The sequence below is a fragment of the Gallus gallus genome, chromosome 8, assembly GCF_016699485.2.
Source record: "Gallus gallus isolate bGalGal1 chromosome 8, bGalGal1.mat.broiler.GRCg7b, whole genome shotgun sequence".
In the NCBI taxonomy this organism is placed as follows: Eukaryota; Metazoa; Chordata; class Aves; order Galliformes; family Phasianidae; genus Gallus; species Gallus gallus.
Genome location: NC_052539.1, coordinates 18,381,839 through 18,397,728, shown reverse-complemented (window position 1 = coordinate 18,397,728; position 15,890 = coordinate 18,381,839). Strand labels below are relative to the sequence as shown.

Sequence of the window (15,890 nt, the reverse complement as noted above, 5' to 3'; positions counted from 1 at the left end):
GTATTTATATTATGTATGCATTTACCTAAAGGAATGGATATGTGAATATATATATATGTAAGAACACTACAACTAAACCTCAAGGAGAATTCCCAGAATAGCAGACCATTTTACAAGACTTGAAATTAAAGACATCCACAAAGAAGGGCTCTTTCTAGTTGGCAATTGGACAAACATAGTAAGATGTAGATTTTTAAAAGGCAGACTGTAAAACATTTCAGTGTTTATGAGAAGCTGTTATTTTTCTCATGAAAACACAATGAACATAGCAGGCCAAGGAGGTAGTATTTATATATGTTGCTCTGAAAGTAGTGCCTCCTATTTATTTCGATAAAAACTACAACAGCTATGAAAAGCACAGTAACACTGTTTGATAGAGCAAATTCTCAGATACAAAACAATATTTTTCAGTGTAGTCACCAGCTTTAGCTGTGTGTTTTTGCCAGCCATGAACAAGAGCCTGCATACTGTGCTTGTAAAATAAATAAATAAAATCTGTACCAGCAGAATTGATCACTGTTGTCAGTGCTGAAACACCACCCACCTCAGTGTGCTCACATCCAATGTTTGGTCTCCATAAACATTCAGCAAGTGCTGCTGAATGTCAGTGGGTTATCAATGTCAGTCAACGTTGTCAGCAGTTTAAAAGGGGGATAAAAGACCACTGGTTGCACTGGATAGCTGTACTACTTAGCTTTAATTTGTTTTGAGAGGTTATTAGTACACAGAGAACCATTTCTGTTGTTACAGATACAAATTTCTTTGCTCTTTAATGGAATAGTGTTTTCCTTTTGTATACAAATTGTGTTGGGGTGATAATAACAATAATCATTTCACTATGTCTTTAATGCTGTTGCTGAATTTTCTGGAACTGCTCAGGGATGCCTCTTTCATCCCTGTCAGAACCGCATTGTTATTGGGATTTCTCTAATACTTTACATAAGATTTTCACTGTATCAAATCATATGTGATCAAGGTGCTGGGAAGAGTTTTCTCCTGTAACACAAGGTTGGCTCTTTCATACCAGCCATAGTTGTACAGAGGTGACGCTACAGCTGTGTGGAGGTCACAGAGTGCAGGGACAACATGCACTCAGGGCAGTGCTGGGTTCAAAGAGTGAAGTCACATGTTTTGGGACAACATGCTGCAAGCCCAGCCTGGGGCAATGTCACTCACCCAGGGGCTGGGAATTAATTGACAGACTCAGCCTTTCTGTTTTGCCTTCTGCTAGCAAAAGGTGTCGGTAGAGAAATAAACTTTATTTTAAAAAAACACAAGTGAAGCAATATCATTACAGTCCATGAATCATAAATCAGCGAAGAGGTATGCCTTAGCACAGAGAATATACTATGGGGGCCATCTTGTGGTCAGAGAAAGTTTGTTCTCTGTGTGTAGGAGGGGAAAAAAAAGTATTCCCAGAAATTTTTTACAGTACCTGAAGATACTGTCAGCTAGATTGCAGTTAGAAGTTTTATTCAGGGCTGTTGATTGTTAGTTGGGTCATTAATCCTCATGTGATCAGCGGCAGGGTTAGCTGTGATGCTAAGGTGATAAGGAACTGATGCATTTTAAGGGTTGGGAAGTCTTTTGTAGGCTAAGAAGTGCAGTTAGAGCTTTCCCTTGATGAATATTTGATGCCTATTTGTTTTGGAAAGTTATTTCATCTTTTATATTGTAGAAAAGCTCTTTGAAGTCCACGGGTGAAATACCACCACAGTGCTAGAGTACAAAACACTATAAGCTATTGTAAAATAGTACTTCAAACCAAGAATCAACATCTTTTTCACGGTTATCATCCAACAAAAACCTGCTCTCTCTGAGGCCATTTTCTCAGCTGCATAGTTCTAGCTCTGTGTGCTTCTGTTCTGGCTGAAATACCAAAACTATCAAACTAAAAGCAAAGCTTGCCTATGCAAATCAAATGTATTTACCATCTCAGATATAGAAAGTTGAATATGATCTTTCCTGTATCATTCAGTCCATGGTTAGAATTACTACATTTCCCCTTCTTAGGAGGGCTTCCCAGTGAACTCAGATGCTTCCTGAAGAACCCAGGAACAAGAGTTTAAAGAAACTCTTAACTGATGGGAGTCATCAACCAACAGCACTTACAAGGCCAAGTTTTGCTTAGCTTCTAGGGCCATTATCCACGGTCAATTAATGGGACTTTCATGATTCTAGAGGAGTGCTTATGAAAACCAGCCCCATCATCTGGTGCAGTTGGCTCTGGAGCAGTGGTAGATCCATGACAGTGAATAAATACTTTTCTCATTTGTCAGTCGACCTTCGTCTGCACAAGACTGACTTTTTTAATGACACTGAAGGTTCCTTATTGTACCATTTTATTGCTGCTTATGGATTATTTAATTTTTTTTAATGGCTCTGCAATAGTTCATTTTCTTTCTAGAAGTGTTCTTTAAAACTGAAATAGTCATGCAGAAGAAGAAAGACGGGGCTGGTTCCCACTGCAAGGGGCTGTTGATAGATTCAGAGATGTTGCACGATGACCACTGCTTCTAATGTTTCCGGTCTGCAGGCTTAGCTTCTTTGTAGGGTGTTTGGGAATACCTTTTAGTGCAGAATGTAAAAGGAAAGCAGGGGAGAGCTGTCTTCAACTTCCAAGTGATTTTTATGGAGTAAGTGTATCCACAGGTTGTCAGTGGTACAGGCACCCGTCATACACTGTTAGCATGCACTTTGATTCCCAGTTCTACAGCTCTCTGTCCATCTTCATAGCGGTACTGCCAGCTGTGATGTCTGGAGAGATGGGTTCTCTTCACTCATCAACCATCTCAGACAGATTTCACTTGGAAGATCATCTCATCAACAGCAGCTGTACAGTAAAGACTCAGCTTTTAGGAGCATAAAGCAGCCTCCCTCTTGGGTGCCTGCTCAGAGGAGAAACTGCTGTCACCTTTCAGGAGTAGTAATAAGATAAACACGTGTTCCCTGGGTAGAATCTCCCATCGCTCTCTCCAGCTTTTTCTATGCAGGTCTGTATGTAGCATCTGGCGCTTTCACAGTGCCCTCTGCTGCGGAGTCATGGTTTAAATCAAAACAGAGCTCTGTCTGATGTAAATCAGCTAGGGAACTGTTCTCATTAGTTCAGCCCCAAAGATTGAAGTTTGAGCAAAGAAATCCCTGGCACAGTTAAGAGATTGTGAGCTGAGTGATTTGTGGCTTTATAGGGTACTTAAGAATTCTTTTAAAAATCAAAGTTGGTTGTGGTTTTTTCCCCTTCTGTTGGAGTATACAAGTATTAGAGTCCTTATTAGGGGTATTCATAAGTTTCCTTGTGACACTGAAAGTCTGAGGCTTCATCCGACATTTGGCATATGCAGTCTGGTGGAAAGTATACTATGCATGTATACAGCCATTGGCCTCAGCACACCTGAATGGTCTAGTAAAACATAAAACAGAAATCTTGAAGAATTTCAGGTTAGACTATGTTCCAATAAGTAATATTTTGGTTTTTTTTGTCAAATGAAAGACGATATATATAATTTATGTATACATATATGCATACGCATATACAAAGTCCTATTGCTTTCTTGCTTTGTATCTGAAGCAATCAAGTCCCTTGAACTGCAAAACACTGGCATCCAAACCCTCCTGGGACTGCTGGCGTAGGTGCATGTGAGAACTTGCAGGGGTGTTTTGACAAAGCTTTCCTCTCTTGGAGGTGTGAAGACACGGGAATGCAAGGGCAATGTGCAGGACTTGGCTTCATGCTGAATTTGCCTATTGCCTCGTTAAACTTTTGTCCAGCAGATGGAGGGAACCTGAGCAGAGGGATGGGGAAGCAGTGGCCCTGTGTATGGAAGTGTCACCTCTGAAACCCTTTGGCTACGAGAGACTGTGCATGATAGGGTTATGCCACTGTGTATTCTGCCTTGGCCAAGCAAAAGGCAGGACAAAAGACTGGTTGCACCAACAGGAACATTTACATCTTTCTGTTTTATTGATTTAATGGAAAGAGTGTCAGTATTTAAATATATCTTGCGCTTATTTGTTTCTTGTATAGCATTTGTAGTGCTGGTGAGAGTGCAAAAATTGAGCTCTTTAATGGGTGAGAAAGCTGCTTGCTTAAGTTAGACATTTAGATTCTTGACAACAAACTTGGAGCTCGTGCAGAAACACAGAACAGATGAGAGATGTAAAGAATGGTTCTGACACCATATAATCCCAGGTTGGAAAAGACCTTAAAGATCATTAAGCCCCAAAAGCTCTGGATGCATCTTGCCCCACCTGAGGGCAGATGCTCAGCCTTCTGTCCTATGATGCCGAGTGGACTGGGTCTGCCACTTTACCAATCTGAGTTTTTCATTCAAACTCACAATGAGAAAAATGGCTGAAATGCAGAGATGTGGGGGCTTAGCTGGAGACAGCACCCTCCAGACAGGAGGACTGCATAGGATGCTGAAACTTAGCAAAAGCAGATTTGTCTTCTGGAGCTAAAGGCAAAGGGAACAGATGGGCAGGGTAACCTCTGAGTCTTGTGTATGCAGGGGTTTTATTTACTGCATTACTAATTGTATTTTTCTTAAGTGGTTTTAATAACAAGATTTTTTTTTTCCATCTATGATTGTGCTAAATGTTGTAGCTTGTACCATGATGTTTCAGAGGGATTGCTCTGTTCTGTGTGGGGACCGCAGCTATGTTGCTTCCCCCTTGTAGGGAATAATCAATCCTTGGCAAAAAAATACAGTCAACAATCTGTCTGCTAGCCTCTATAAGTAAAGCCTCAATGTATTTGTGTATTATTAATAAAGAATAGTAAGCTTGTTCCTTAGTATTAAAATCTTACTAAACTTAGTCAAAATGAGCACTGTCCAATTCAGAAACCAGGCCCTATTGAATGAATTAAAAAAAAAAAAAAGGGTTAGCACTCAGCTGTATTTTAAAGTTAAAAATATTATTGAGTAAATAGGATTTTTTTCGCTATCAATCTGCAATCTTGAAGGAATTTTATCAAAATGTAGCGTTTTTATCAGAAACGGAGTTAAACAAATGAGTAAACCTCATACTGCCACTTTATGTTAAATTTTTCATATGATCACACAATTGTAGGAGTTGGACTTTTAGAAAAAAGCACTGAAGAGGGCATGTTTGGAATTTAATGAATTTGTTGTGCTTTTAAAATGGTGAAAGAATACTCTTAGAAGAGAGCTGATTTATTTGTGACTGCTGCTGACTTCATGACTCAAGAACTGCTTGTTGTCCTGTCACGTATGAGGGCTGCTCTGAAAGTAATGCTGTCAAAAGTAATGTGGATGTTAGTGGTATGGCAGTAGAGGTTGAAGCCTCCTGTCAATATCTCATTACATTTTGTTGCTGTATGACAGATGGCAGCAATGGGGCAGTTAGAAGAAGTGACCTCTGACATGGAGGTGTGGATTAAGCAAAGGTGTTTCATTGCTTGCAGAAGTGCACAGTTAGTGGTAGTGACCTTGTTGAAGAATAGTGTTCTGTAGCTGAGAACTTGCTCTGTCAAATAGTGTTCTTATGCTCTTTGTATCTATTGTAGTATCCTTGGAAATACATAGGAGATGCTACTTTCAAAGCAACCTGATTATCTGACAGAGAGGGCTTCCAACAGGGTGTAGTGAAGTTTATGCCACAACTGGCTCATTTTCTATGTCAAGCATATGATTACATATTGTTCAGAAATTGATTAATAATTAATAGTTACTTTGAGGAAAAACAAACCACTGTTATCTATTATAAATGACATACTGGCCAAGAATTGATACCATTGGCAAGTATATGTAGTATTTTCTAGTGATATACTTGTAAGCCTCTCACTTAAGACTATGCATGTTAACTGGTTTATTGAAACCAGTATCATAAAGCAGGACCCTGTGGCACTGGTGCTGCATGTTTTATTACCATCCTGCTACCTTTTTGGCAAACAGTGCACAAATTTATCTCTGTAAGAACTCCCTTTGGATTCGCTAAGGAGCAGGAGAAAGGGATAAGAGAAAGGATGTGAAATAAGAATGCTATGTTTGCAATTCGCACTCCCTTTTTGTCCCCTGTGACAATGTAGGTTTGATGTAATATTTAAATACAAGCAAAGCAAAGTCACTGATACAGTTTCTTTCTTGTGCCATGATCTATTTAGGCTGAATTCTGTTGACAGCTGAATAACACTGCTACTTGCAGTATGATTACAACAGTGTCTACCTTCGTTTTCAAATCCAATTTGCATTTAACAAAATGAAAGATGAAAGCAACCTAGCTGAAAGTGCATCATCAGCACCAGCTTGCTGAATAATGGATATGAAAGACTGGAGAGAAGTCACCAAACTAGTTACAGTGTTGGAGAGAATATAGGGCAGGGAAACTTCAACATGACTTATTGCAAGCTGATGACATAAATCATCCAGGAAAGGCCAGTGAAGACCAGCTACTGAGCTTATTTATTGTAGAAGAGATTGGCATTAATGAGCTGGAGAAGAATGCATTCATCTGGGATGAAAATACCATTGCGTCCTTCAAGATAATGATGACCATCCAGAGAATGCTATTGCTGATGTGTCCAGAAAGACACCTTGCTCCAAAACACAAGAGTGTTTTGTGATGACTGCAATGCCATACCAAAATATTACAGTACATCTCAGTGCAGCACCAGGAAACAAAAGAAATGAAAACAGTCCAGCTATGATAGCGTGGACTAATCCAACACAACGACAAGTTCAACAGGCCTATTTTGGTGATGGAAATGGGCGGGGGATGATATAGCTTTTGCTACTTCTACAGCTTGACTTTACTATGTGTTTTTCTCTGACTTTGACTGCATTTCTGTAGAGCTGCAGTGGGTGTAAGGGTTGCAGGGAGAAGCTTGCAGCAGTATTACTGAAAAATGTAATGGTAGTAATTAAAAGATCAGTCCCTAATGGTAAATGCTGCATATCTCTTGTCGTAATCCTTTTTGGGCACAGGCAGAGAAAATACTTCAGCTTTGGGTCATGCAGGTTGAATTACTGCTGTTTGTTTTCTTTTAGCAGAAAAGATTCAATGTTTGTGGATTTTGGACTAGTCTTGCATAGGGCCTCTTTCTCCTCTGGAGATAAATATTCAGTACTCAGTTGAACTGCAATATTTTCCAGTGCAGTCCTCTTTTCTGCTGTGCTTCCAGTGTAGCCTCTATTTCTATGGCAATAACCTTTATTCTGATGGTTCTGAATCCAAAAAAAGTAGTAGTTGAGTTGGATTGTGAGGGAGTGGATGTAAGACACCTTCCCTGATGTCTTACATATGTTATTCTCTTTTTCTTTCTTTTATCTGCTGTACTTGAAAGGTCTGTTATTAACTGTCATTTTCCTGCCTGGATTTCCTGTTTTGTGCACTTGCCTGTGATATTCATTTCTCTTCTGTCTACACCTGGTGCTCATAAGTGTCTTAATTATGTTTTTTCTCTACTTGCTCCTGTGATGCTTTATTTCATGAAAGAGGACACCTGGCAGGGAAGTCTTGTTTAGCCCATCAGTTCTCAAAAGTGTTTATCAAATCAAAGAACTTCCTGATGTTTCTAACGGCATAAATGAGTTCAGCAACATATAATATTCAGAATTGGAAGTTATTTTAGTGGTTGTCTTTTGCAGAAAATGATAATTACACAATTTCTTTTAAGTTTTAGTATCACATGGAATGCAAGGCATGAAGGAAGCTATTTGATTTCAAAAAATCTATGCATTTAAAAAAAGATATGACTTTGTTTTGGCATTACTTTTGGCATAGTCCCTATGATGCTTGTTATTTTAATAAGCAAAGGTAAATACCAAAAGCTAACTTTATTAATCGCACCTCTGAAGCAAGGAAGGACTTGCATAGAATTGTAGGATCATTAAAGTTGGAAAAGATCACTGAGATCAGTCAGTCCAATCCCAACCCATCCCCACCGTTCTCACTAACCATGTCCCTCAGTGCCACATCCCCATGATTCATGGACACCTCCAAGGATGATGACCCCACCACCTCCCTGGGCAGGCTGTGCTAATGCATCACAACTCTTTCTGAGAGATGTTTTCTATCATCCAACCTGAACCTTCCCTGGAGCAGATTAAAGCCATTAGCTCTTGTCCTATCCCTAGTTACCTAACCATATACGTAACCAGTAGAGAAGAGCAATAAAACAAGGGCTGATGTAACTGGAACCAGGGTGTCAAAACTTTTTGAGACAGCTATCAGCAAGGCATTAAGTGAGTGGAAGCTTTTATTCAGGGAATCTTATGAACAGCTTGCTGATGTTAATAGGATATTTTCCATGTACTTTGAATTCTGGGCTTTGAATCATGTCTGAAGTTCTCACTGAATGTGTGATATTGCGCTCCCTCTGTTGTCATAAGAATGACACCTTCTTCAGAGGAGATTATTTTCTTTCAGAAAGGGAGGGACCTGTGAAGGAAATAATTGATAGTCTTAAATCCTGTACTTTGGAAATCCAAGTTCTTTTTTATAATCCTCACAGAACAGGAAAAATGACTAGCAACTTCACAATACTTAAAGCACATCTGATAATGGAGTAATTATTTTACACAAGAGCACATTCTTTATTGAAAAGATGGGCATTTAGCTCTATCTATACAAGGCTTTGTAATAAAGGTAATAATTTCCACCAGAACATGTATGATTAACGGAGCGACTCCATATAGAGTTGTCAATTCTGAATGTTCTAGTAGCAAGGAATGAACAAGGACACCTTGTCTCTGATTACTGTTATTGGAGTGGGGGTGGGCTGAAGGAACTTGTGAATAGTGTCTCAACTCACCTAAGGTGTTTCCTTTATATGTACAAAATACTAATTGAGAACTGAGGGTAAGGGGAGCAAAGAGGGAAAAATGACTGCCTGCTTGCTGCTGAACAAAGCTGTCCCTAGGTAAAATCAAAGCTGAAGTAGAAGGAGGAAGGGTATGATCTGAACCTCAGGAAAAAACATGGGAGCACAGGGAGAAAACTGTAAAATGCAAGTTTCAGCTTCAGAGAACAAAGTTACCTAAACAAAATAATAATGCATTGAAGACAATAAACATATTTTAACTCATATTTCTCCCCATTTTGATTTTTCCTATTAGTAAGAACTGGAAGAATGAATTCTAAATCATTTTGTTAAAAGATGTTGGGTGTGACTTTATTCTTTCTAATGGTACATATAAGTAGATCAGTGAAAATTAAAAAAAAATAAAAATAAAAATTGCATTTTTTCCCTACTTCTTAAACTGATGATAGTATTAGTGGTTTATAATGTATTATTTGCTGTGTTACTTTCATGAATTTAAAATGTATTCCAAAAATTAAAGCACTGGAAATGTGCAGTACATCCTGCAATGTACTGGTAAATTCTGGGATGATGAAGCGTAGACGTGATAGCGAAAATTAAAGCAAATCTTTAATTATACATTACAAATGCTTGTTCCTTATATCAATGGTGTGCTTATGGAGAACTGTTAGAGCAGTAGGAACCACTGTGCGTGTCCTAACCATGAACCTGGTGACATCTCTGGGAGGTGACCACTACAGGGCACTTCAGGTTAAGCAGCTTTCTTGCACAGTCTGCTGCATTTACCATCACAATACAGAAAACAAAAAGTTCATTTTCTCACTCCTAATATTTTACCTTTCTTGGCATGAATTCTGATTAGCTTTTGCTTGCACAGTGTGTGAGCAGTAAAACTATCAGCAATATTTCAGTTGTTGATGTCCTGTGGCAGTGAATTCCACAGACTGCATTTGCTTGAAGTGTTGTTTTTCTTTTCCTACTTCTGGCTTTCCTGTTATTTCTCACTTTGAACATTAATTTGGGAAGACAAAGGATTGTGATCTCTGTTCTCTGAGCCCTGTTAACAACAGTTGTTTTATGGGAATAGAGCTCTGGCAGAGGGCAGGGACAAGGATGAACCTATTAATGAGGACACAAAGGCAGCAGAACATCAAGAGCTGTGAGCAGCTTGAATGTCACATCAGTATTTAGTCTGCGCGTTTGCAGATCTGTCGGTATCAAGCAAGTTGGTGTGCAGATACTGTCCTCTTCTGTGGGGCAGGTGGAGTCTAAATGAATAAGGTTTCTCCCTCCATCCTCCTGAGGGACTCTTGACTTCTGAGATGTTATGCTTACCGCTACTTCCATGGCAGTGAGGTGTTAATTAACCTGTAAAGGAAATATCTGCATTCAATATACACTGGATAATACTAATACATAGTAGCCAGTTGTTTGTTCTTATTGGGTGTTCTTAGTGATGTAACTCATGTTTTCTTATATAGCCTGAGATAATTTCTTATTGTACATGGTTTATTACAAGATAGGTAGTATCTTTATTTTAAAAGTCCAAGCTGTGCAATAGCACAGTGCCAGCAGAAGGAGCACTATAAACATCCAGTTGCCCTCTCATGCTTGTGACATGCACACACTGTGAAGCGATAACAAAATAAAGGGGTTGACTGCAGACGCAGTCACTTTGGTGTTTGTAAGATGAATTTCTGATCCCAGCAGGAGAATTTTATTAACTTCACTGGAGCCTTAAGTCCTCAGTTCAGAGCAGTGCTTTCTGTTTTTTTTTTCCCGTCTGAGAATAATATAAAGAAAAGTTTAACAAACAGGGCTTGTTACTCATCTTTGTCTATAAGTGCATTGAGTTCAACTTTTTCTGTTACCTACTGTGTAATCACTCTCCGTAAAAGTGATTGTTTTGGGTCAGAATACCAAAACTTATTACTTATTGCCTCCTTTCTGTACATAAGTACACAGTCACTTCGTTCTCTTGGAAAAAATAATTTGAAGGTTTAGCATGTAAATCCTTTTCTATTGTGTGTGTAAAAATCTCTTTGCTTTCTTCTAATAATTTCCTTATTGGATCAATATTTGTGATCAAAATTGTACGTGATCAGAAAAATGAATTTAAAATTAGTTTATTTTAACCTGCATATCTATCTGTCTGACTCTGGCATTAGAAATAACAGACGTATCAGAGATACTGAGCAGACTTTCAGATTTATAAAAACAGTGGAGCAATATTGGTAGCTAAGCAGAAGAAAACAGTACTGTTTCTGAGTTCCTTTGTTCAGTGGCACGAACGGTTGGAAATTCATATTTTGCAAGAAGTCCTTGGTCTAACATTCTTGTCAATATATACAGAGGTTCATAAGCATGTTCTCAAGTTAAAGGTGTATGGCTAAGCCTAGATTTCCCTTTGGACATATTTATTCAGTTATGCATTTGCCATCCCATCAGTCTGTGTTCTACTTTATCTGTGAAAACTGCAGGGTTGGGTTTGGACCAAGTTCAGGCGCTGTGGGGAACACCAACGAGTGTGAATTAAGCACAGCCCTCTCTCTCCATCTGCAGGCTAGGTGGTGAACTTTCAAAAGACTCTAATATCAGAAATTAAAACATTCTTGTCAGTGAAAATCATAACTCATCTACAGATCTTCATTTCCAGGTGTAAACACAAACTGCAGCTCTCAGCATTGCCACAGATGCCACTTCAAGTGCAAGGAAGTGCTCTGTGAACTATAGTGAGCTACAGGTCTATTGGCTTTTAGAACTTCTAATCTGCCTATATGTGGATTATCTGCAACTGAAGGGAGGCGATGCTGTACACCCTTAAGACGAAGTGTATACGTAGTGCCATATACAGGTTTATTTTGTAGCATCAGTATCAAATTTTTGGCTTGTTTACAGGTAATTCAAATTTTGATAGCACAGAATTAGAAATATGAAAACAGTCTGATACACTAGCCAGAGCTTTGTAATCTGAGCTAGGCATACCTGACCGAAAGAGGACACTAACCTTGGTAACAGGCTCTTTTCACATCTGGCTGAATGGCAAAGATTAATCCTAGCAAAGCTGTCAGTATGGGGAAAGGCAAAAGGTACAAGCAGGGTGTGAAAGGAAAGTAATTTAAAGAAGAAAAACAACAGCTGGTTTGAGTAGGGTCAACTCAAATACCAGTTTATGACATTCATGCAAAGAGAGCAGAAAGCAGTCTAGCTAGGAGAATGTACAGATAAAACTGTTTTTTCAGGGATGAAATTTTCTGGGATTCTAGAACTCATAAGGTTTTTTTCAGGTAATAAAAACTTCAGCTAAACATTCTGCTCTATGATCACTCTTTATAAAAACTCTTATTTAAAATATTGTTTCAAAACTTACATCTATTGCAAAAGATTATTGATGAAGAGACATGGATGTAGCTTTGCTTGTACAAGAGTGATGGATCCAATGAGTTTTAATGACCAATTTTCTTCTTGGGTTATTGTGTTTGGTGTTTTTGCTATTGTGGTGGTGGTGTTGTTGTGACTCTGAGCTATTATGTCAAGGACCATCATTTCTGTTCTAGTAGTGCTCTGACCTCAGTAGCCCTGACCTCAGGCTGGTGTTCCCAACCACCACAGCTAAAACTACGGTAATACTACCGTAATTCCTAGAAGGCGTGGCATTGGACCAGGGAAGGTGTCTGTAGGTAGCTTTTTTTTTCTCTCCTCAGAATTACTAGGAAGTCACTTTTTATGTCTTCTTTGTAAGAGCAGTGTCCATGGTTACCTTGCTATTGCCGATCATGGCAATTGTTACTGCCATAGTCTGACTGATGCAGTTGTACATAATCAAAGTGGCTGTGGTTGTGGAAGACTTACGTCAAAATTACATTTCATTTGAAAGGTTTACTGAAGATAAAATGAGATTTCGCTTTACATTAAACAGGAAAGAGCAGGAAGGCAAAGGTCCTATTACAATAAGAGACAGTGCTCTGTATGTGAGTTTGTAAATTGGACCCTAATTTTGGAAATGGATCTTTAATCTTAATTTGCAAACAATGACCGCTTCACAATAGCAACATAGCAATAACAGAAAATTTTTAAAAAGCAGTATAGTTGACTTGTTTGGAAATTGTCTAACTTCTGTTGATTGTGGAGTCAAAGACAGATTGATATTAAAATAAGAGGTATCTATTGTGGAAACTGTAGCTACTTACTTCTAGTATTGTACTGCTCTAACTCTTGGCTATTCGTAAGTGTTTGAAAGTTCCCCTGAAAGTGCCTGGCAGTTAACTCTCGAAATAGCAGCTTGTGACTATTGTGACACAGGTTTCTTCTCTCAAAAACTGGCTGAGGCAGATGTATGTTCTTCTTGGAGATCTTCTAGTTGTCTGTGATACCTGAATCCTAGGTACTTCTCCGTCCACATAAAATCCAAGTGCATTGAGTGTAGGTGTATTTAAATTATTAAACCCTTTTTTAGTAAGATTGGAGATTGAGTACTGAGAACCTGAGGACCCTATCAAATGGGTGCCTGCTGTAATCACAGCACATCCTTGAATGGATTCTTGCTCAAGGTCCAGGTTGTGCCATGGATACCAAGGATACAATCCCAATTTAGAAGTGCATAAGAAGAAATAGTAATAAAAATGTTACCTATTGTCACCTATAACTTCTCTCCAACCCAAGGAGTAGTAAGTAATTTGTACCAAGTGTCTTCAGTAGAAAAGAGGACAGTGTATCTGAACTGTGCAGGGGACAGGCTGACCCAGACACATATCTAGGGGCATCCAAGCTGATGTGGCACTGAAGTACAGTTGCTTCAGCACAATGTAGATAAGGTCTGCCAAGAGGACTGGCATCATTGTCCAACGTAGTGACTATGGTGCTTGGCCAAGAGCAATGTATTCTTGCTTACAGTCTCCATCCTTGATTATTTCTGGCTTGTGTTTATTTTTTTAATCCAGATGCCATCTAATATTAGATGTTTGAAGACCTCAGGGTGCAGAAGCCTTGTCACAGGTCTCTTCCACTCAGATGCAGAGTCTTAATAGCCTTTGCCTGGCCCCATCCCTCCGTGATTTCCTGCAGGAGGTGGGAGCCGTGGTTTGAGCCCTTCTCAGCAGGGAAAAGCTTGGAATCCAGGACTACCGCTTCCTAAGCAAATACTCTACTTGGGTATTATGCAAAATGCTATGGCTGCAAATAAAAACTTGGCTTGCATTAAGGTTGCTCAAAGCACACCAAATAAATCAGACTCTTCAGGAGGGACAGCTAGTTTGTAAATCCCAAACAGCCTTTGTTGACAGAGAAGTGCTTAGATTGTCAGCTCAGCTCGGATTTTTCAGAAATCTAGTCCAAAATCCCTTTGTGTCTTCAGTTTTCATTACTCTCTGAGCTGTGAGGCAGAGCATTCATGTCTGGCATTCAGAATGAGGTGTTCTTCAGCTGTTTGCCTGTCCTGTGTACGTATAGCACCTGGGATGTGGAGCCACATTTCTGCAAAAGGTTTTGTGCCTGAAAAGAAGAGAGAGTTGGAAGCTGGAGCAGCACTGTAGCAGTTTGAGGGCACAGGCCTGGCAGCACATGGGTCATAGTGAGTCAGGATTCAGCACAGAAGTCTGCTGTTTTGATAGGGAGAGCATGACCAGATTCCTACTATGCTTGTGTGCTCAAAAACCTCCTTAGGTAAAATTTAAAAAAATGAATTTTTAAAAGTTGTGCAAGCACAAATGCATGGTTTGAATTCAGCTCTGAAAGGAAATAGCCTTTTAATGCATACTTGACCAATTAAAGTCCAAACCTTGCTAGCTTCCCAAGCAAGGGTGATTCTTATTTGCAAATCAAGTGTGCCCAAAGAACTGACTATAGAGACTGTGGACAATATCTAAGCAGACAGGTACTTTTGTGCAGTTATGGATGTCCTGCAAAATGCTGTCTATTGTCAACAGCATAGGTAAGATATTTCTGTAAGGAGTGCCTTGGTTCCTGTTTCAGAAATGTGTGATAAGAAAGCTTGACATTACTGTCCCAGCCAGTGATTACCCCAATCTACTTTGAAAGTTATTACATTGGCATCTCTTCTCCTCGGCAGCATTTATTCTCCAGTTGAGTTACACAATGGCTTACATATGCTAAATCTATTCATGTGTTCACAGTATAAGGCTTTCCAGGCCTTATTTGCATTTGTGGTTTATAAAACCCTGAACGTGATTTCCTGAATGCATGATGGTGTTATATGTCGTCTCCTGATACGCTCTGAAAACTGACCTCCTAACGACTTTTAGCCTATTCCTAAGGCTGCTTACATTATTGTAATGTTGTTCAGTCACCTCTAACAGCACCAGCAGACCACTATAGAGATTTCAATTCCCTTGTGAGATGGCAAAGAAACTCTTTTCCTCAGCTGCATTAGTTGTCTCACTACAGATAACTCAGCCCAGATTTGCATAGGTGTTGAATGTCACAGCTGCGTGTCCCAGTGGCTGCAGAAGACACTGGGGAGTGCTCAGTGCTTTCTGGAAAATGAGACTATTCAGATTTCAAATTTACCACTGCAAATTAGAGGAGTCGAAAGTATAAGGCAATGAAGGATGGGATTTATTTGCATTCTCCTGAATCCTGTACACTGACGTGACTACTAAATATATTTTGAGATCTCTTGAGTGTTTTAGAGCATGTAATATTTTTTTCTTAACAAGAAAGGAAGAGAATGATGGATGAAATCAGATTGTACAGATTTTATTTAAACTCGCTGTCATTGATTTGCATTTTATTTCTTGGTCCAAATGGAGCAGAGAAATCGTGCTTTTTCAGCTCTGCAAGTTCTATGAGAACCCCCTATAGAGCTGATAAAATAAGCATGACAACTCAAGATAAATAATTGCTTCTGGCTAATTGTTTCCAAACTGCCGTTGCAGTCATACAGTCAAAATTCATCTTGGCCAGTTCATGGAACAGCTGTTTCATATAGTAATGCTGTGATTCATTTTGTATTCCTGTCCATTATGTGCTCTTGTTGAATTTGGAGCAATTATTTGTAGAAAAAGGTTATTGCTTTTTTTTTTTTGAGGAAGGCATTGGAAGCTGCCATTTTTCAACAGTGCATTTCTGTGCTGCATTATTTCCCCCCGAT

At 39.2% G+C, this 15,890-nt stretch overlaps 1 long non-coding RNA gene across 1 annotated transcript in view; it reads left to right on the top strand.

The window, feature by feature from the left end:
* The window catches only part of LOC107053992, a 51,529-nt gene that overhangs the window by 14,925 nt on the left and 20,714 nt on the right, over positions 1-15,890 (top strand). The window lies entirely within an intron of this gene.